We start from the raw sequence: 24,094 nt of genomic DNA, 5'->3' as shown, positions 1-24,094 counted from the left end.
ATTTGTAAAGTATTCATTTTAAAAAAGGGTTCGAATATTTCTATGCTTATCAATATCAATCATGGAATCGTATTCACAATATACCAGACAAGTAACGGCTTCACTAAGAGGTTCTGAAAATCTTCCTTCGATTCTTATTGTGCCTTGCGACATCAAATTTGAACATATGGTGGTATTTGCCTGATCAGCAGTTAGATCAAAGGCTAATATAAAACTGTTCGTATCAAACATTTCCTTGGTAATTTGAAGACCACGATCATAATGTTTTATTCCGCTTGATCTGAATAGCATATTATAGCCTCTTGAGCTTTGAACGTTTTCAGAGTTCGAGTAGTCAAATTCCAGAGCTTGCGAAGGAACTTGAACTCCATTCACCATTAGATTAAAGCGTTGCATTTTAAAATGTTCAAAATTAAATGGATCTAGTCCTCTGTTGCCTGAGTATGAACGGTTTTTAATCATACAAAAAGCTAGAAAATTTGGTAATTGTCCAATTACAGCATTGTCTATTGATAGCGTATTGTTTCCTGGGTAAATTGTAAACGATTTTACTTCTACTTTACTGAATGGGTAAAGAGCATTTTTTGTTTGTAAAACATGATGATGAGCCAATAAAATGCTTGGGTTCACAGTTACATGATTCATGAAAAGTTGTGCTTCTAATATCTTTAAATTTGATTCGCTATCCTTTTCCATTAAATAAAATGCAGTTTTTTCAATATTAAAATTAATTCTTAAGTCAACATTATTGACAAGAAGTTTCGTTTGATTAAATATATCACCATGAATTTTTCCAAATAGTTCTACCTTATTACTATTTTGAAATATATTTTTCAGAGTTTCATTAGAGCTCGGATAAACGTATTTTCCTGATGTTAATCGTCCGAAATTTGGAAAATAACCTTGCGAGGCCAAGTGGCTTTCCGAGGCGTCACTCCCATAGTTTAAAACTGTTTGCAGATATGCTCTATAATGATAATTATTATCACTCTGCGAAACTAATATGTTATTTAAATATACTGATGAACTTCTAAATATTGAATGTAAGATATTGTTTACTACACCGACAGCATTTCCTTCAATGACGCTGTTATCATTTTTTTTCAATTGCACCACAAGTCGTAAATAAACACTTGATAGATCTCGATATGTTTCACCATTCCCTAAACAAACAAATTCGATTGAAGAGGCACCATCCAAGGATGCAATTGGATTATAAGAAACCTCTTCGGTTCGTAGAATTGAACTTTGCGTAGGGTGTGGTGCAAACAAATCCAATTCGCCTTTCATACATTCTATATGGTTACTCATTTTGTGTTAGAAAAAATATCCGTAATATTTAATTTCCTTGATGATTTTTTTCTTTTATGAGACGGTTGGGTATGTTTACGTGGTCGTTTAGATGTTAAATGATTTCGGTTTTTTCTACCACCTCGCTTTTTATTTCTTTTTCCACTGCCATTTTGAAACCGTGTCATTTTATTTATTGCTTTATTTGATAGGTTTTGTAAAGCAATTTTACTCTGTTCTTGAATAATATTTCTTAATGGCTTTCTACCAAATTCATTAATTACAGCTTTTCCAGTCTCTGCAGCTTGATTTTTTATAGCATTTAAACCCGAAATGAAAAGTGGTTTTATGTAATTAAAAAGTCCACTAAAAAAGTTTCCGATTCCTCGACCTTGTTGAATAATTCGCGGGGTTACATATAGGGTTCCTATATTGGACAAACCTGCTCCACACTGATTTACATAATAATCCTGATAAGATTTCCCCATGATGACTATTAGTGTTCTAAGTAAGCATTATTTGAGTATGTATTATTTATAGATTTGACCTTCTCCTTTTTCTAAAGTGAAGAGTAACAAAAATCGGCACTGCTGAAGTCTCGAAAGGTACTTTATATCCACTTGAATCAGTAATTAATATTGAGATTTCATTTGGAGACCATATATCCAAAGGATAATATTCAATATTTTTAATATGAATATTTTTTTCTTTTCCGTTATAATGCATTACACGAAGACATCGGGGTCTCATACTACCAACAGACCTGGGTTTAATTATGTCAGTGTAAATAAAAATCAATCCACATTCAGATATTTTCGATTCGACAGCGACGTTTTTATATCTAAATGTTTCAGCATTTACTAAACTCACAAACTCTGTTTCTTCAGATAAATTTGTTTCTTTTGCAGTTGTTTTGCTAATATAATTATTCAGATACATATCTGTAATGCCTACTTCCCAGTCATCATTCATGTCTTCGGAGATATTTACAATGTTTGTAAATGCACACTTTACATTATCAGGAAATACATTCAATGAGTCATTACTGAGCAATGTAATAAAGAAATCATTTACATAATTCATTTTTATATTTAAATTTCTGCTATTGGTAAGATATCCAATTAAGTTTGTTTTTCCCTATTTGCACTAAATTTTTTCTAGTTGATCTTCGCAATTTTTCACGACCTGTTATATAATTTAAATTTTGATATGGTAATGTTTCCGTTGCTTTAATTTTATTTAACTTTTCTCTTAACCTGCGTTGTTTTTCAGTAAGCTTTACTCTTACTACTGCTTGTTTTTTTATATCATCTTTATCACCTGAAAACGAAGTGTTTCTTATCTTTCGTTTATTGATAATTTTATTTGGAATTTCATCATCACTTTCTGGAGGTAATAACTTAGCAGTTTCTTTTGATTTAAAATCTTCTTCATCAGTTTTTTGAGGTAAATCCGAAAGCTCCGACATGTTCGGTGAAAACTTTGAATTTAATTTTGAAGTGTTAGGACTTATATCAATCGATTCTATTGTTTGAGATTCAGCTGTTCTCGTTGAATTTAAGTATGATTTTTGTTCATTTGAAGTATTCCATGATTTACTACGTTTTTTATTTTGATAGAAACTTAGTTCTTGACGAATCCTAATCCATTTATCAAAATCACTTATTTTGTTATTATTTAGAATTGGTAAAAATTTTGTAATTATTAATTCATTCCCTCGATCATTATTAAGTAATTTTTGTAAGGTATTCGGGTTCATTAAAATTACTTTATTTAAATTATGCTTATTTTTGATCATTTTTTAAAATTTTTCCAAAAATTCCTGAAAGCAACGAACTAATTAGAATTGGTAAAAAGCCACCTTTTTGAATTAGGACTTTTCTCTTAGAGTTTAATGTACGCTTTGGACATGAAATATATCGCAATGCATTTTTATACTTTTTTAAAGCACTTAGATGCGCTTTATTGACTTTATGATTTCCTCGTAATGTATTTAAAACTATTTCTACTATTGCTTTTACCAGCTCATTATCACCATTGCTTATAATTGCCTTCCGTAGTTTGTTGTTGGCCCTTTTGAGAACATACAATATATGTTTGTTCGCTTTCAAGCGATTTAGGCTCTTTTTGTAAACCATATTCGTCAGAATAGCACACTGTATATTCCGAATTAAAAATGTCTGATCTAAATCTCAAGAGATCGTTTATTCCCTGGGTAAGATCAATAAGTAAATACCCGTGTGGTTGTTCTGTAACTTCTTTATATATTCTAAATAACTCCATGGGGTTTTCCGGATAAATTTGTCTTGCCAGGCATTGAAATTGCAGTTTGTCACGGGGATTTTTAAATGCAATTATATATTTAGTGTTAAGTGAGATATCTCTGGTATGCGATGATTTGTGAAATATATTTTGAGTAACAACAATAACAGATAAATTTCGGTGGTGGGAACCTTTAGTAAAGAGTTCACATACATTTTTGTTAAAGGCTCCCATCATCAAATCGTCCAATATCAAGAGAATAGGCTCATTAGTTTCATTTTCGATAGTTTCAGGAACTCCTTTAAAGTATTCAATGTTATTAAAATTTGGCTTAGCAGTCTCCTCCCCATAACACCAAATAATTCGATCAATTGAAACATTAAAAAGATCATTCTTCTTGTTTATCAGATTTTCTAGAAATGTTGTTTTTCCCGATCCTGAAGGGCCGCAAATTAACATTGTGTAAGGATGTATAAATTGTCGAAACATTTTAAATGTATATTCACTGATTTATTTTATACAAGATAAACTATAAAATGTATATTTTTCCGTTATTTATTGTACATATACTATGCTTTTTTTTGATTTTCCTGGTCGCGTTTCTTGGCGCAGTTCTTCTCGAAATGCGTATCAGATCCGCAATAATTACAATATATAAGTCGAGAGTATCCTTTTTTCTCAGGATTATTACCAAACAACTTTTTAACGGAATCCATAGTAGACGATCTAAATGGTTTACAAATTATTTTTTATTTAAGTTTAGACATATGTGTCACCATTACTGTATATTTCATAATTCGAGTTTTCTAAGAATACAAATAACTTAAACAAATTATTTAATGAACAGCGAAGTGGAAGTTTTTTCTTATGTATTCTACAATTGGTAAAAAAATTGGGTAGCTGAGTTAAACTTTTTCCAATATCTATATCAATTATGTTGGCTGTTAAGTACTTGCTTAAAAAGATTTTCTTAATTTCACCACGAACGATAACTGTACGGTATTTGTTTAGCGGTGAAAGTATTTCTTCAAGACATGTATACGGAATATCTCCAGCTGACCAGTCCAATCCGTTTATTTTCTGATGATTAAGATGTTGTTGCTTAAGAGTTTCATTATCCAATTCCTTAATGTTAAATGGTGGTTTAAAATGAAAGTAATTAGGTATGACAGTTCCGGCCGGCATAAACGCTAACTCTTTTACAAAAACTTGTTTGTTGTTTCCAAGTAAATATTGAAAGTCTACTATAATGCTTGAATTTCGATCTACAGTGTTCATGATGATTGGTTGAGACTTTTTAATCAACTGAGGGTGAGTTTGGAAGGGCTTCCTCCTTTATATACCGCCAAGATCAGAATATACTTTTAGTTTGAATAAAGCACTCTAAGCCAATGGATACGTGCATAACTAAAAGAATGAAATCTTCTCGAAAGACCCAGGATCATGAAGTTATTTTTGGTTTCGAATATTATGTTGGTCATAACTTAAAGTTGAAATGTGGTCTGTCAACTTCTCGTAATTTTTCGGCCATGATTTGGATGCAACAAAGTAAAAACAATTACGTTGGATTTGATAAAGACGAATGGATGCAACTGCTCACATATAAGGAATATATACAGCTGAAACTTGACCAGTATGACTTCCTGATGCCAGATACTATTATTGATCATCCTTGCATGTCCTCAATAAAGTGTAATTTTAGATTTAGGAAATCAGATAAGCAGTACGTTTTAGTAATTAATCAATATGGTAACAAAATTGAGTTCGATTGTGAGTCCTGGAGATCTTTATTAAGATTGGGTATCTTTTTTACCACATTTTTGTGCTGGAATTCCATATTACGACAACAAGTTATTTATCTTTATCACAAACATATAATTCCTAAGTGTGCATCCTTACAAAAGTTAGATATTCAACTGTCTGATTTGGAGGGTTCCTATGATAAAGATGTACAAATAGATTTAACTCGATTATGTTTTGAAATTTCTAAAAAGATGCGTGTTGAAATAAAACGGGATGTACTAGTATATAAGCAATCACTATTATCTAATCAAGCAACGTCTTATAATAAAAAGTAACTCAAAGAAATCAAATCCTGATCATGAGCAAACAACAAGTTGTTAATGAAATTCATAAGCCTGCTCGGAAAAATTTTAAACGTCGAAAATTCGTTCAAAAAGGAATAAATGATACATGGCAAATTGATTTGGTTGAAATGATTCCATTTAGTAAAGAAAATAAGGGATATAAATATTTACTAACCGTTATTGACACGTTTTCAAAGTATGCGTTCGCCGAAGCGGTTAAGACAAAGTCTGCCCCAGATGTGGTACAGGCAATGGAAACTGTTTTTAGAACTAGTAAATGTAGACCTAAGAACATTCAGTCAGATCAAGGAAAAGAGTTTTTTAATTCCGCTTTTAGGGAATTAATGACAAAATTTCATATAAATCATTACCATACTTATACACACCTAAAGGCTTCTATATGTGAACGATTCAATCGAACTCTAAAAAATCGTATGTGGAAAATGTTCAGTATGAAAGGTGACTATAAATGGATTCATAAAATCAAATTTCTTGTAGATCAATACAATAATTCTTATCATCGAACTATTAAAATGAAGCCTGTGGATGTGGGTGTCAAAAATGAAGAGTTCATTTTAAAATCAGTATATAATATACCAAAAATATTCCCAAAACATAAATTTTCAGTAGGGGATTTCGTTAGAATAAGTAAATACAAGGGAGTATTTATGAAGGGATATGAACCTAATTGGACTACAGAAGTTTTTAAAGTTTTAAAAGTTAAGTCAACAAGGCCTGTAACGTATGAAATAGAAGATTATATGAGTAACCCTATTCAAGGTTCATTTTATGAAGAGGAACTTCAGAAAGTAAAAGATAAAAATGCGTTTCTAATAGAGAAAATAATTAAAAGAAAAAAGAATCAGGTGCTTGTAAAGTGGAGCGGTTTCGACTCCAGCCACAACTCATGGATATCTGTAAATGATATGCTTAAGTAATCAAACACAATAAAATAATTTCAAATTCAATTTGGTTTTTGTTTATTTACATTTCTGTATTGTTTTGTAATTTACAAGGGTATACAATAATTTTTTGTTATTGAGTATTAGTAAAGTTACTGCTAATTATATTATCTATATTATAATGACCGTGGGCTAAAGTGTTACAATTATCTGGTGAAATATATCTCTTATCATCCTTATAGTTAAGACTAATTTTATTTACAATTTCGGTATAAAGAATGTGAGACCTACTACGAATTACTCTCTGTGACCCATAAAAAGTCTTTTTATACTTAATACATTCAATATAATCTACATGATTCAGCCTCTTAATAACAGATTTTTTTACACCTTTAATTTTTTTTATACATTCGGGGTCATTTCCTTCTCCCTCAACTAAACAAGAGTATGCCTTAGCCTTAAGTCCCGCAAAAGAGGTCATAACCTTACCGGCATGTTCATCTTTCATTTTTCCTGGTTCTTTATTATTAGCCTGTATTATATTAAATTGGTTTTCTTGCTTATAGTTAGAAGTATCAAAGCGTTGTGGGTTGTCTTTTATAGTTTGATAAAAATCTTCTTCTGAAGATAGTATAAATGAATCTGTATCCATATATATTATTTTCGTAGATGGACTTTTAATTAAAAGGAAGTCATAATAAAATTCATACATTAGCCATTTTGAGAGTTCTAAAACCGTTACTCCTATATATATGGGTTTATCATACATAATTTTGGACGGTGTTGACTCAATTGCTGCTAAGTCTGAACCAAATATTTCTACGCTATGAAAATCATTTCTAGCTATGCGCTGTCTAAAACCTGGAGAATTTTGTTTCGATTGATAATGTTTAACTAAAGCTACTTGACGACGCTTTGCTACATTCTCCATTGTTTTTCCGTAAACAGCATTATTCATTAGCTTAAAAAAATTTTTTTCAAAATCATTTTCAGCCAATTTTCTCTGCTGTGTGTTTAGGTCGATATAAGGCTTCAGCCAGCATGATTGCGTAAAGGACAAAACTCGGTGTACCTTTCTTACAATAAGACCATGCTCTAAACAAAGTTGAAGCTGTTTTAAGTGAATTATGTATTCACTTTTATTAGTTAAATCAGCTATAAGCTTTCTTTGCTTGCCCCCGGGTGGAATTTTATTTTCAGGACAGAATGGTAAATAATTATGTAAATCATGCTTATCGGCAGGATACTCCAGATCAACTTCTAGCATATACCCTATACTACCATCACATGCTATATTTTTATAGTCGAATGAATCAACTTCTTCTTTATCCAAAAACTGAAACCCTGATAGTGGCAAGGGTTGACTCATAGCCCACCCATATAAATTATTGGCATCAATATAACTTAAAAAATTGTTCGGTTTTTTTGGATCGAAGTTTTTTAAGTATTTATTATTTGCTATAGAAATGCGCTGAGTGCATTGAGTCAACCCTCCCCGAATTGCTCTTTTTAAAAAATTGTACATATCGCCATCACTTATTAGTTCTAAACTTACATTAGTGAACTTAAGCATAGCATCCCATGATATTGATGGCGCAGTAACATAATTAATGGGATCTAACTTATAAATTTTTTTGCAAATTTTCCTAAAATTTTCAAACACATCTGCTAAAATTAAAACATCGCTTTCTAAATATAGTTTTAAATAGTCTTTAATAGTTCGACAGTTAAATGTCTCCCAGACTTTCTGTGCGAAATTAAAGTTATCTATACTACAATTTTCTTCACTTAGAGAATTATAAAAACTATCAATGCTTGGAAGTTGGGTATCATTAAACTTTTCAAAGCTATCTAAGTAGTCATAGGGAAACACCCCCTTCCTCCTCATTTGCTTAAATTTTTCTCCCTGAAATTTCGTACTTAGAATTTTAAAATCTTTATCTTCCATATAGCTTGATAGTTTATCTAAACTTGAATTTAAAAATCGGACTGAATCTATGTATCTTATTTTGTATCTGCTTGTAGCATTGATTTTTATAGTTTGCGTAAGTGCTATATAGAGCTCTTTATTGCAAGGTATGGGACTTAAGTCCCCCTCTAATTCAGTAATAAATAAATGAATATCATATTTAGATAAATTATGGAACACTACAGGAAAGAAAGGGTCACTTAATCTAAACTTAGGCTTACAATTTCTATGGATAGGACCTACGTATTCTCCAGAAAATTGATCAAAGAATTTGTCCAGGTCGCTCGCATTTATTTCTTTCTCGCAGGCGCAACAATTTCCCTTTTGAAGCTGTTCATCGAAAGTGTCATCCCTCGGTTTCTTGGAGTTAACCCAATATTTGTAATACAGGCTTAAAGTTTTTTCTTTAAGAGTTTTACAAAATGTTTGTATGCAATCAACGCCTATAAAATTATAAAATTTAAATATGTTAGTTAAATATAATTTTATAAAAATGTGGTTCTATTTACCTTCGTAGGTCCACAGTTCGTTAAGATTAGGATAATCTTTATGGGCAACATAAAAAGATACGGCACATGCCGTATGCTTTTGTACTTGCGTGGTTGACGAGGAAGCAGAAGAATTCAAGCATGTTTTGTAATTTTCAAGAACAGCCTCAATGTCTGCATAAATTACCACTGGAGGAGATAATTTTTTGTGATATCCTTTAAACGATGTTGTCGTATTAGGATCCGGATAAAATGAGGACACTTTTCCGCATTCCAGTTTGTTGTGAGTAGTGCTTTTCACGTGATAACACTGAAGACAGTTCTCACAAAAATATCCTCCCGATTTTCCTTTAGAAAATTGTGAAGAGCATAATGTATAAAGATTTGTTATATACGCATAATGCATAATGTTATGAGTAATATTATCGATTCCCAATATATTAATGTGGTTCCGTTTTCTTTCTTTTGTTTTAATCGTGGGACCAACAATTTTTTCACCTGCTTCATCAATTTCATAAATATTTATGCTGAAGTTGACATTGTTTTTCTCAAAATGTCGAACTCCTATTTTTTCTATTGGAAATTTAATTCCCGAAAAATCTAAAGTCATTCCGCCATACACAATAGTTTCATCATTAATATTAATGTTATAGCTTTGAGGCTTTGTCATCCTTTCTCTAGAATATTTCCTTTGCTGGGGGGTTGTAAAAGTCCTATTTTCATGGTTTTGATTAGCTATAAATGCTAGTATACACCACTTGAAACAAAATACGTCGGCATTCTGCACGTTTATTAGCGCATTTCGGGCTCTTATTTTTTGAGGAGCTTTAATGTATCCGCTGGCAGGAATGTTTTCCAGTTTTATTATAGTAGTTTCAAAATAGTTAAAATTTTTAATAGCCCAGCCTGAGTCTTTTTCTTGAAATTCGCTGCTTAATGTAAGTAAGCAATCTATGGCCGAATTTAGCTCATCAATAATATCTTCATTTATGTATACAGATTTGTAGGCAGTTTTAAAGTGCTTCATTGTTTCCACTGTAACTCCTTCATCTGTTTGCTTTATATATGAACCATATACACTTAGGTTAAATTTAATGGTTCTGTAGTCTATCATACAATGCTTTATAACTTCAACTATATCTTTTTGACACTGCTGATAAAACTCTTTTAAATCAATCATATTATTAAATGGACTACCAATTCGATATGATTGTACTGGAAATGTCGTCTCTGATGTAAGCAATATGATATTCGCATTGTTCTTAACTTCTCTGGCCGACGCATTTTTATGTATATCGGTCAAAATATGTTGACGTTCTCTGGTTGCCGAGTACTTTTCACCGCAAGTAGGACATAAGAGCTCCCTTCTTAAGTCAATATGTTTTCTTTTTGGGGGGTTAGATATTTCCTTATCCTCTTCCATCCTCATTCGTTTTATAGACTTAGCTGATGTCATAGGGCGGTCTTCTTCACCCAGTTTTCCTCTACCCATTAAAATGCTAAATGCATTTCGGGGTCCTTCACAGCGTTGGTAGTGATCATCAAATTCACAATTTTTTACTAGATTAGAGCATAAGTCACATCTAATGTTAGAGTTTAACATTAAAGCCTCGCAGGCTTTACTGGGTTCTGAGCACTTCGCGTAATGAGAGACAAACTCACTAATTTCGATGCATTGGTTGCACAAATCACAAGCCACTGATGATTCCATTTTGAATTTTTTATAAATATATTTTATTTATATATTTTAATTCGTTTTAAAAATTATTCACAGTAAATGGTTTGAGTCCACACAAACAATTAAAACGGTTAGACGTAATATCCCGAGAAAGTTCGACCGAAATTATATTATAAGAATGCAGTGCTGAGGTATTATAAGAACTGATCCTGAGCAATTTAAGGGGATCCATTTTTATACACGAGTATTAGAGAGTTTGACATCTACAGGGGGTGTCTACTCTTAGAATCCACCTGATTGGTTCTCGATTTAAGGAGCCTTCACAGACTGCAGACTGCACAGACTGCAATGGGGAAGTCAGAAAAGGAGGGCGAGCTATGGGTTTGGATGCAGGTAAATAGCCGCTTGACTTTCTCGATAATAGGTTCAAAGAGTCATAAATATTTGATTTTATGGGGTCTCCTAGCATAATGAAAATGGAGACAGATCACAGATAATTTGAAATACATATCTCTGTAGGGAATTATTTCGGATAACCGCAGTCAGGGATCATGAAATTATTGGTGACTACTAGTCATTGTTACTTTATAAGTAACATTTTGCAAGGCATACATTTAAAACGTGGGTAGCCTTAAGCTGAAAGTCGCTATGACTTCAGATTGTTTAGATTTTCTTCTCAACGGCTCCATAGCTTTTAGCTGAAAGTAGCTGGAATATACGGGAACGACGGTTTTTTAACGGTTTTATGATTATATGATTTTTTATATATACGTATACACGACCCTATAACCAGTTTGTTTGATATTTCTAAATATTTCTCAACTAATAATCCAACCACCAGTTACCTTCCTAGAAAATTGAGGACACAGTAAGGTGCATAGCCTTGAACAGAAATCTCACCCCCACCCTTGCGATCATCCTTATGACTGCTTGTGCGCGCAGGTACACCCCTTCCAAGATTGCTTGTGCGCACCCCCTTCCAAGATTGCTTGTGCGCGAAGAAGTGCAATTGTAATTTTGAGAGTTTTTATGAAAAGTCGTATTTTTAATTTCAGAATCGTGAAAAGCATACCATTGGAAAGGGCTTGAAAAATCCTTTCCAATGATACCCAATTTTTTTTTTTTTTTTTTTAGAGAGGGATCCCCATAGCATATACCGAATCGGCGGTTTTGGCCTGTTTTCGGGTAGTAGTGGGAATATACGGGAGCGAGCGTCTTCACAGCAGTCTCCCCGTTTGGCGCTGAGGAACACAAATGTAAAGTTATCTCTCAAACCTATTTAAAATTATAAGCAACTCTTCTATACATAAATATCTACTCGACGAAGTAAAATCAATACGTAAAATTACACTCAACCCCAAAAGGGATCTCTCTAGCTCATTTTTCCTATTACACCGTTTATACACAAACCTTCTAACAGGATTTTTCTGAAACCTAATAAGTGTTCTAACAAGAATGTTCCAATAAGAATTGCATTTATCCAACTAAATGCGTCTTGACTAATCACAGGTTCGTGTCTCCGCTAAGTACCGCCGCTCCCGAACCGCCGCTCCCGTATATTCCCACTACTACCCGAAAACAGGCCAAAACCGCCGATTCGGTATATGCTATGGGGATCCCTCTCTAAAAAAAAAAAAAAAAAAATTGGGTATCATTGGAAAGGATTTTTCAAGCCCTTTCCAATGGTATGCTTTTCACGATTCTGAAATTAAAAATACGACTTTTCATAAAAACTCTCAAAATTACAATTGCACTTCTTCGCGCACAAGCAATCTTGGAAGGGGGTGCGCACAAGCAATCTTGGAAGGGGTGTACCTGCGCGCACAAGCAGTCATAAGGATGATCGCAAGGGTGGGGGTGAGATTTCTGTTCAAGGCTATGCACCTTACTGTGTCCTCAATTTTCTAGGAAGGTAACTGGTGGTTGGATTATTAGTTGAGAAATATTTAGAAATATCAAACAAACTGGTTATAGGGTCGTGTATACGTATATATAAAAAATCATATAATCATAAAACCGTTAAAAAACCGTCGTTCCCGTATATTCCAGCTACTAATAAACAGCGAATTTTTTCCTGTTTTCATAATAATGTTCCGATATTTATGTATATAGAGTCGTCGAATGCCTGGTAAAGTGCTATCAATGGAAACCCAACCGGCCAACGTATCATATTACTAATCGCCGATTTTTGTAACAGCTCGGGTTCTATTTTTAGAACGCGCCAATTCAGCGAGAACAAAATTTATTGTTTATATAAAAGTTATCTTTAAATTATCATTAAATTATCGTGCGGTTCTCCATTTCAGCAATATGCTCTGGCTCCATGTGCGAGTGGATTTACGGCTGTGTCGCTGAATGGCGCGATCTTACTTACATTATAACATATGCTGACATACAAGGTATCTAAGGCTCTAAGAAAATATATACGAAATGAATACGAGCTGAGAATAAAATGTGTAAATTACCGTAACAGTTGCTAATAAACAAAAGTTTACAAGGCGGGAGCGGTTGAAGGTCTTGCAGGTTGGATTTGTATTTAAAAGATACAAGATTAAAGATTTCCGCATAGTTTCGAAAGAATTCTGTAGTTGGATACAAACATCTGCGATTCGCGCTAGAAAAATAGTAACCCGACCTTGTCTCAGTATATTAACAAGCCATAACAAGAAGCCTTAATTTCATTAAACTTTTAATTGAGTTTGTCACAAATTAGTTGTGCCGACTTACTCGGCTCTCACTCCTGTAAACTTCTAAGATCTATAAAAAAGAAACAGTAGTGTAACCATGAAATAGCCAATAGCTTCGTATTTGCATATCCAACCGAGTTTTTGAACTAAATTGCCAAAACGCTTTTGGCTCTGCGAAGCTGACTGGAAAAAGCGGCACAAGCTTGAGCAAGTTCGACCAGCCGCTGAATCAGACTTCACGTTGAAAATCGAGAAATAAACGTCGAAACTTACATATATACTCACATTCGTATAAACACATATTTGCGATATACACCCATGTGTGAGGTATTGTATAAGAAAGTCGAGTTGTACTCATAGCACAATTTTTGCACATGTTCGTTTTCATTTGTGATTAAGTAAGCAATTAACACATTTTAAGTAAATGGCAAGTCGCAAATATGTAAAATGTAGCTAATGATATATTTCATGGATCTGATAAGAGAATGTCAAAATTGGGAACAACAATTTAATGAATGTGAGCAATTTTTTTTCCCAAAAAATATATTCACTGAATATTTCTGTAAATTATTGTACCCCAAAGAGAAATGTTATTAAATGTATGATTTGCAAGCTCTTGTTTTTTAGAAATAATGCCATAAGACCCTTTATAATGTAAATCCCCTAAATATAAACAATATATAACAAAATCCATACTTACGCGATATGTTTGTTGTATAGTTCGTAAATATGTGCTGTAATTATTTGCCTAGTCACAACCACAAGTCCAGATATTTTAATGTTGATTTGCGTTAAATAAATATAACTTATGTTGTTGTTAAGGACAATTTTGATAGAGGATATATGTGGGTCGTGGGACGCACAAACATATAGTCCTGGGAATCGGTTTTAGCGCTTTACAATGTTTATATAAAACCGGAGCTGCAAAAATATAAAATATAAATTATCAATCATTTTGTTTGAATTAAAACTATATATATACATTGCAATTAAAAGCCGTTAAAGGTAATTTAAAATATTCGGCTGATGGCCGGAAAATCCAGCAATTAGCGAAGCGCCAAAGTTGTTGAACCGAATTAAGTTGGCAATTTTACATGTTTGCATACATATTAAGGGAATTTTTTTAATGAGCGTATAAATAAAACATGTTTCAGACCTTTAGATACAATTTACATAAGCCTGAAGCTACTACCCAAACTCCATTTGTACTCTACATTCCTATATATTTTCTTTGTTATTTAGGCACAGTTTTCAGGCACCAAAAATATCTTTCCACTTTTATATGCTCAGGCAAAAGAAAATAAATGAAGTTAATTTGCATTTATATGACAAATTCGGTCTCTTTCAGTTGGTTGTTGACAAAATTTATAAATGCTTTTGCATTAAAATATGTTTTAAAGCCGAATGGGGAGCAATGATACAGATGCTGATAAGGTTTCACGTAGCCTTCTTTTAACAGAATTGTTATTTACTTCCATCTCTCAATTAAAGTTTTTCCGGGGCACACGATGTTGCTCCATTCCTTCCTGACATTTATCAGTTGCATCCAAATTGCAAGCAAAAGTTTACCGAACATATTATGGTTTTTTGTAGCGAGTAAAGTTGAGTATGGAATGAAAACACTTTTAAAATATAATTTTTAAACAACATGATATAGACGGAAAAATATTCACAAATTTGAATTCCACGAATATTCCATTAATTCATTATTTGCCCTTTGTATATTTTCATAGTCCTGCGCTGCAAAATCCCTAACGATGCCAATTAAGGGACTGTTTGTTTGCTGTGCCAACAAATTAGCTTGCATCAACATGGCAAAAAGCTAAAAATGTTTAAAAAGCTGAATATGTAAATCAAATGATTATCAGACTTTTATTCAGGAAAGCGTCAACGCAGCATCTTTACAAATAGACGCTTCATAAGAATGCTTGTAGATTGTTAAGGGCATCAGTAAGTAAAGTCCTATATTAAACGTGAGCAAATTTCAAATACATAATAAAGAAGAAATAAAAAATATATGTAACTGGCAGAATAAAGAAAAGTTTTATCGGGTAAAGGAACAGGCCTGGCTAAAGGAGAGGGGATATCGCCAATAATAAAATATCATCCACAGGGTAATCAATAAATTATTCAAGAATTTCGCAGCAAGCAGCTATTAAGCGTATAAAGTTTAAGGCTTTAAATAAAAGTCAAAATTTACAACTTTTACAAAGCCTTAAAAGTGTTTAACCTTTGATATCCAGAATCTATCCGACTTTTTCCTGCTACCTCTTAGTTTATTTATTTTTCGGTTCTGCCGCAGTGAAAATGTGTGTGAAATTCTATCATCTGTTGCTTCCGGCCAATGCAAATGTGAATCCTGATGGCCTCCGTGCGAAAAGCCCCTTTGACATTCTCAATCAATTCATGTTAGCCAAATCTACACCCACTATCAGCCAACATATAGGATGTCACACAGCTCGGCGGCAAATTGAGTTTAAGCTGGTGCTGTCTTTTTTTCGCGGGCCTCACATGTGCGGAAAAGTGGGCGGGAACACGCCCATAACATAGTGTAGTGGTGGCCGTGGATGCAAATGAAGTGCAGCGAGTGGAGCGGAGTTAATTGCTTTCATAGAGCGCCTAACCTAAAAAGTATGCTAAGCAAACGGGTGCGTTTTAGTTTTCCTGGTAAAGCGAGCGAAGAGGCCAAGTTATTAAAAAACTTTTGCTCTCGTATCCAGGTTATTCCTTTCCAAGTATTGCCTCCACCTACCGATTTTTTCCTACACCCAAATTGGTGGCGAGAGCAAATTCACAGAGCCCATAAAAATAATCATAAATTTTCCTGCTCTCTCGTTTGTGGGAAATTGCAGGACAAACAGTTGTTAAAAGCTCCAAGAGTCGTAAATTTATGGGGGTGTTTGGGCGCAGGAAGAGGTGGATCTGGAGCTGACCGGTATTCTGGATACCGGGTATGCATATTGACTGGCACATCGCATTTTCCTCGCACTTTTCCAATGGCGATTAATGCTAATAGAGAAGCCCCGCCCAAAAATTATGACAAACAAACGCAGGAACAAAGACAAGAAACACTGTGAGGAAGAACACCCTTTGTGGACTTTCACCGCCTGGCTGGCGTCGTTTTCTTCAATCTACTCTACTTACATTCTGTTTATTAAACAAAAACACTCAAATTGGGACCACAGGCAAGCCCACATATTGTCCATGACGAAGGGCCCCGAGAAGAAACGCGGAAAATCTGTCGGTAGGGAAAACTGCCCGCCAGGTAGGCGGACACTGATAACAGCGAGTTCCTTTCATATTTTCATTGAAAATTGTTTCGCTTCTTGTGTCGCTGGCACGCCAGGCCCATGGGCAAAATTTTCGAGTGGGATGTGGAATCGTGACATTCTTGCTAAATTGTTTGCTTTCGCTGAAAAGTATCTTAAGAGGGTCGCCTTTGCAGTTGCAAAATATACGCAAGAAACGAGAAACTATTTTTTCATATGTATAAAAAAGTATATTTTAATGTTTTAAGAATGTAAATAACTTTTATGCATACAATAGTATCCTGCAAAACCGAAGAACTGCAAAACCGCCCCATAAATTCGCTTGTCTGTTGCTTTTGGCATATTGAGGCACTTAATTTATGCGCACGGAGGGGTTGGAATGGGGGTGTGATCGAAGGATGTGGCAGAGGGCACTGCGGGGCAGGAACTGCCAATCGACACATTTTGGGAAAGGTGGAATCGGTGTTGGAATCGAGGGAAAACATCGCCTCCGGTCATATCGACACCGTCTTGTGGCAGCGCCCAGGAACCGCAAGTCGGGAAGGCCATTAATGACAAGTTAAAACAACATAATTTAGTGGCCGCCTTTGGGACCAAACATAAACAATTTCCTTACAAAAGCGTTGAAAGGGCCCTAAAACGTTTTCTACTTGGCCAGAGGTGAGAATTGAAGGGAAGTCCGAGGGCAACAACGTTGCCCAAATCGGCGAATAGATTATCAGCTTTGTTGTGGGTAGATTACAATTATGTAAATTACGGTTCGGGCAAGTCAAGTTTTATGTTTATTATTTGCGGATTTCCAGGAATCTTAACGCACTTGTGGTGTTGCGTAATTGGGAGATGCAAATTTGCAAAGTGTCAACAAAAGTTACATGCAGTTATTTATGATTATATCTTTGTTAGGTGACATCCATATTACTTTGGTTATTCGCGATTCCTCGTTTAATTTATTTACGAACGGTTCTCAGTTCAAAGGTTTAATTTAACTTTAAGGCCGGAATATCCTTTTCATTAATTTGGAATCTAATTGTATTAAAACCATTCTTGATTTTGCATTACCGCATCTGGTTACAGATACTAGTGGAAATGTGGCCAGCAATTGCAAGCCAGATAAGAAATTCGGAACATAAGCAATGAAGTGCACAGACCTTGAACTTGCTCTTTAACGCTTCTGGGTTGGCTTCATCTGTCTTCAGTTAAACTTATCGCCGAAACTTTTGGGCGCGGAAAAGTAAAATAAACTTGGCCGAAATGCCAGGAGTGTGCTTTATTGTCGATTGGGTATTTATGACTTCTTCACAAACATTTTAGTGTGAAAATAAGAGATTAAAGATTGAATAAATCATAGTTGATTGAATGAATCTTAGTTGAATTAGACAGCAAGACAACTACTAAAGAAGATGTCACAGCACTGATTTGCTTGAACAAATCCAAACGTTTGACTGTAAAATTCCCGCATAATTGTACCAATATACACAACTCCACAAATATAGCACAAAGCAGACTTGAACTAAATCTACTACCGATTGTCAACCCATCTTCTGCCCGTCACTTGTCACATGTAATGCCCCACAGGAATAATGTTATGTATAAAACAAGGAACAGAGGCAAAAAAGCTTTTTTATTGGCCAAATTAAATTACTTTGGACTTTTGGGGGCCCACAGCAATGTGTGCAAAATAATTTTTCCCCTGTTACCAACTCATTTTTTTCAGCACTCACTTTATGGGAACCAGGTTTTAGTTAGCGTTTGGCTTTAAAAAGCACAATGTTAATAATTGCTCAAAACTGTAACCCAAAAATATTTCCCTAAAATAAAAATAAGTTTAATATAAATACAACTTGAAAAGAAAGCATAATTTGTTTAGCACTTTCTTAATAAGGTTGGGAAATTAAGTTCTATTCAAATTGTAACTTTGATCAATTACATTCTTTAAATCAGTTCGACTTCTTGATTGAGCTCCATTCAGTGGTTTTAACTCACAGCTTCATGGACACAGAAAATTCATATTTGGCAGGGGTGTGAGCCAAAATCAGTGTATGAATGAGAAAATATTTAGCAGGAAAGCGTAAAGCGTGCTTTCACTTTTCGGTTGCACATAGTGTGTACATGCAACAATCCGTTCATTGATAGTGACTAGTTGGTCTCGTTGTCCCGTTGATATTCTGCTAATTGGCGGAAAACAAGGAGGCTTTTAAGTACGGTATTGACTCGAATTAAATGTCCAATTGGCTCTCTTAGTAGTTAAACGGCGTGAAACCAAAATAATTGGGAAACATGCTCAATTTTATATTTGATTATATTTACTATAGACTGAAAAGGAAACTCGATGTGATGATATTTTATCTTCATGCAGTTTCAGTGTACTTTAAAGCTGCTCTTCTGGAAACATCTCATCCAGCTAATGACTAAAAAACGCATTCCGTTTTTGTATTTAAATATGGCAGTGCATGCGTTCATACCCCAGAATCCGCGGCATATCGATCTACCCCGTTTTTAGGCCCTTATCTGTGGGCGGATTTTATTGCGGGGTGCTCTTACATGGTCGAAACGCACAGTGTAGGCAAATGTTGGAGCGCAGTGGTTGGGAATCAAGAGGAAACTCGGGAAACTGGTAGCCAGGGCAACAGAATCGCCGGGTTCTGGGGTTCGCTCATTTCACGCTCTGCCAATACAAGAATGAAGCTTATGCACTTGTCGGTCTCATTGACGTAATTCTCGATGTGGCTGTTGCATTGCATTCCATGCATTCAAGCCGACTAATGCAAATAACGAGTTAACATTAAGACGGAAAGGTGACTTTAATGACATCTTAAAATATTGCCAAATAAATATTGTGCAAAACTTTGATAATAATTAAAGTAAAAAATCAATCGAAAAATGGCAACATTGATATATTTAATCTATGAAAGTAATGCTATTAAAAGCAATTGATACTACACTGCTAAGTAATACAAGTGTTTTTAAACCGCTTTAAGGTATCGTAATAAGACAATCTGTTCTGAATATTTGCACCTTAATTCAGACACTAAAAACTAACTCTACGAATCTTAACTTGACTTTGTATGCTTTCTTGCATATTTATGGAAATTACTTCCACTTCGTTCATAATCCACCCAATCCTTCATTCTGCAGCCACCAAAACTCAAAACAATTAGCAACATTTCAAAGAAGGAGATGAAAATTCTTGTTTGCAAAGGAGTCAAGGGACCTCTAGCTATCTTCAAGTGCATTTGCATATATGCAAATCTAATAAGGATATCGAGACCTCTTAGGAAACCCACAGAAATGTTGCTTTGTTGCTTTAGTTGATGAGAAGGAAGTAAGCCAAGTGATTCGCATTGAATTGGCCATGGTCACCACCCGGTCTGACATACTCTGTCTAATTTATGCAATGACAACGGATTTCAAGTGTCAAATTATTTATTGTGGAATTTTCGCTACGCATCCCGCAGTAAACGGTATAATTTCAATAAACAAACAAAAATGTTCCCCAATTGCCAATGTCAGTTATTAACACACCACAGTCTTCTGTTAAATGATTAGGCAAATAATGTCCCTTTCTCTAAAATAAAAAGCGGGCCAGCAACTTCTTTTGTTCAGCCTGGTGGAATTTTTTATAATTCCCTGATACGGGCTGTGGAAATTTTTACACAACAGCTTCATTTTCTCAATCGATTTTTTATTTGTTTCCGACACTGTTTCTTATTTTTTCTGTATGCATGCTTTCTGTATGTTTATTTCAGAAACGCGCAAAAAACTTTTCAGGCCTGACAGCAAAGAAAATTGGAAGGAAAAAATATTTGGCATGTTCCTTTTTTTCTGCTTGCTTGTCATAAATGGATGATTAAACAAAGTGACAGTAATATTCGGAGGTGTGAACGGATATAAAATGCTCTGATCAATAAAAGTGTTGATATGATATACAAATTGAAATTGTATGTGGGGTGCGGTAATTTTTTTGTTTTTCGCAACACAAAGCTGTTACAATCGCAAAATGTTTCTAAAAAAAAATAAATTATATTTCACAATAGAATGTTGCGATTACCTTTTATCTCGCATGATTTTTAGGAAAGAATTAACAAACAAAATAAACATAAGACAGATAACCGTTACTCTGTTGACAAAATTTGTAGATTCTTAGAAGTGGGCGTTACCAAAATCTTCATGTAGAACCCAGACTCTACCTAAAGTTCCTGAGATCTCACCGTTCTTGTGGACAGGCATTCCGTGCTGTCCGGAAAGCCATGCCTAAACTGAATGAGCTACTGATCCGGATAATAAACAGATATAATAGAATAGCGGCTGCAACGCTTTTTTCTGCCTGTTACATTCCTTTTATCAAGTGTATTATACCTTTTTAGCCCACGAGTAACGGGTGTAATTATTTGCCCATGACGCACTGGCTCGCCTGATTCTTACGAAATTTTTAAACCCAAAAATATAGCAAAATTTATTATAATCATTTAGTATACTACTTCTAATTTAATTACGGGCGACAAATTTCTAATTGAGAATTGACAGTTTTTTCAAAGGAATAAAAATAAATTTCAGAGTGCCCTACTTTTTAAATTCTAAGATACAGTAATGAGTATACTTTTATGAAAAAGATACCCGTAAATAAAATAGTTCTTAAATACGCGAATGTTATAATAATTGAAAAATTCCAAGACAATGGAAGCTTACGAATTTTTTAAATATAAGTAATTCAAATTTTTTTTATTCTTTTTTCATAAAATTTTAGCACAACAAAATCTTTGAATACTCGAAAACTTTAAAAATATAAGTATATACACTTCAAAAAAAACAGACATCCCAAACAAGAACAGAAGACTCAAATTAAATTAGCAGGACGCTAAATGATCACACGGTCGCTCTAAAAGAAAACAAGAAAAGTACAAAATTCACATCTAAGAAGCAGAAAATTAAACTTCTGTTAGCGAAATTTGCAAAAAGATACAATGCTGCTGTACAGACCAGGCGATACCACACAGATACAGATACAGATACAGATACAGGGACCTATACGGATACAGATACTCTGATAGAGATACGCCCATGCCTCATATTATTTATACCCACACAAATAAAGATACAGCTAGAGATAGAGATAGATAGCGAGATAGAGCTGAAAAGGTTGGGCGACAATTTTCGCTCCAAGTTCCAGAGGCCCGCTCAGGGACGGTACTGACGATGGGGCCCCATCCATAGTTGTTGCTGGTGTAGTTGTTGCTTCTATTTTTAGAACATTAGATGATAAGATTGCGTCGTTGCCGAACCACAAAATTTTTTGCGGCTTTAGCGCAAATGAATATACAAAAAAAGAAAAAACTAAGCATTAGAACAATTTTTTTTAACAGAAAAGAACACGGTTTATAGCAGGAACTATTGCAAAACATATTAAACCAGGACCACAATTGAATTCATAGTTGGCAACAACCCGTTTTATATGGATTGACTGCTGTTCGTTGTGCAAACATAAAAAAAAAATTTGCATTTAACTTCATAACTTTCCAGTTCTCGTAGCTTTGCTGGCTATGTTTTGTTTTCCGCCCAATTATTAGTTTAATTCTATTTCAAAACATAGCTGTATGCCCCGAAGTACATAAAAGCTTATCGCAAACAAATTGTTTGTTCCAGAGCTTCTGAAAACGATTCTATATTTAAGCCAAAAGTTTAGGACCGTGTGCGAAGAGCATCCAGGAAAAGACTAAACACACGCCTCTTAAAATACAATTTTCTTGTTTTGTTTTTCTTTTTTTGCGGATACGACGTCGGCCATGAGGGAAATTATGCGAAAAAATACGCTTCTGAAAGCGAGAAACTGAAAGGTTTATCTAACGCATTTTAGGATTATTTTGATTTGGCCGAACAAATATTTTATATATATCAGCTTACTAAATATCGACAAACAAAAACTAAACTTAGAATAGTTATAGTTTGGAAAAAGCAATTAGTAGCTCACACGTTTAAAGAATATTTTGAAATTACAAAATACAATTATAATTCGAATCAGAATTCAATATTTTCTTTTAAGGTTAGTTGCACCTACATTGCGAACGTTGTAGGAGAAATGGGAAAAAAACGGAAAACACCTGTTCAATCTGAATGGTAGAAGACGACGGCGCGGTTGGCTTTGAAGCCAGAAATAAGGAGTCGAACATGTTTATTACTTAATATTTTGCAAGCAAACACCATAGAAATAGGGGAAACATTTGTATTTCTGCGCAAATGTTGACACAGAACAGATACTCACAAAAATACGATTCAAAGATCAAGTTGTGAATATTCTGCGTTTCTGCCAGTTGCCAAAAATAATATTCTGTAAAGTCTCGAGGAAGCTGTCAATTACACCCACCACCCCCATACTCACACACTCCTGTGCAAATAGCGAGCGCCTCCCTAAAAATACACAAACTTATTAATAGAACGCTTTCAGACATCGAACATTTCAATTTCATTAGCAAACCGAGAATAATGTAAACAAACGGAACACCCAAAAAATGCAGTATGTATAAGACTTGATTTTTTCTCAATTTTTCTTTTCCACATAAAAATTTAGTACGACCAGAAAACGCAAATGAAATTGTTCAGAAAAGTCCCTGAAGGCTACGAAGGGGCTAGTGGAAAACGCCAGAAGCCACATCGGCAATTTGAGCACTCCCCCACCTACTTTTAACAGAACAACGATGGGAAAAGCCAACTTGTTGCGGTTCATTGCCGGCATTTTGGTGGCCAGCTTTTATCGAACTTCCCCATTCGTTACGGGTATGGGAAAATCGAGGATATGGGGAAAATCTGAAAGGGCGCATGGGTCCCAGCTGAGGTAACCCAAGAGTTTCGGTTTTACTGCATTGGCTTTCCCACTGACACCGCACACGCATCAGGGTAATTATTTAAATCGGAAATAGCTCGCATTTCAGAAGTTTTTGGCAAATAAATTGAAAGCAGAACTGCCGGAGATTAAGAAAACTTTCAGCACTAACGACAAATATGAATATATTATAATTTAAGCGGTAATGCAATGGGATATTGCAAAGGTACTTGTTAAACTAGCAATTTTCCATGGGAAATTTTAAAATGCGAGTTAAACGACTGATTTAAAATAGAGGTTTGCATTGCATTTAATATAACAATTTCAAAATAATAATGTTTAATAAGTGACATGTAAAGCACTAAACAAAATATGTATCTGTTTTAGGTTTTATTTCTAGTCGTATTCGAATTGATTTAATTAACTTACTGATAGCTCATAATTTAAATATTTTTACACTTTACATTAGTACTATAAATATACCCGAAGCTTTTCATCGTATATCAATTAAAATAGTATTGCACTTTTCAACAGATAAATAACCAAGTTTAAAATGAAAAATTTAATTTTTTATATTATTTTCCGGTCACAGTATTATGCTTAAACAAATTACCTGTATATTTCGGTTTCGTGAGATCGTTATAATCT

At 34.3% G+C, this 24,094-nt stretch overlaps 1 protein-coding gene and 1 long non-coding RNA gene across 5 annotated transcripts in view; one reads left to right on the top strand and one right to left on the bottom strand.

The window, feature by feature from the left end:
* Positions 1 to 24,094, bottom strand: part of LOC6534902 (receptor-type guanylate cyclase Gyc76C) — a 55,737-nt gene that overhangs the window by 27,497 nt on the left and 4,146 nt on the right. For all 4 annotated transcript variants that reach the window (XM_015195431.3, XM_002095537.4, XM_039374802.2 and 1 more), the window contains one exon: positions 14,064 to 14,284. The gene's annotated coding sequence lies outside the window, so the exon portion shown is untranslated. The remainder of the gene's footprint in view (positions 1 to 14,063; positions 14,285 to 24,094) is intronic.
* Positions 13,147 to 19,452, top strand: LOC122319602. Its single transcript, XR_006245211.1, has 2 exons — positions 13,147 to 13,690; positions 15,097 to 19,452. It is a non-coding gene; the product is annotated as an uncharacterized LOC122319602 (long non-coding RNA).

This window comes from Drosophila yakuba, chromosome 3L, assembly GCF_016746365.2.
Source record: "Drosophila yakuba strain Tai18E2 chromosome 3L, Prin_Dyak_Tai18E2_2.1, whole genome shotgun sequence".
NCBI lineage: Eukaryota > Metazoa > Arthropoda > Insecta > Diptera > Drosophilidae > Drosophila > Drosophila yakuba.
Note: the sequence above shows the minus strand (reverse complement) of the source record. Positions and strands in the feature narration are given on the sequence as shown.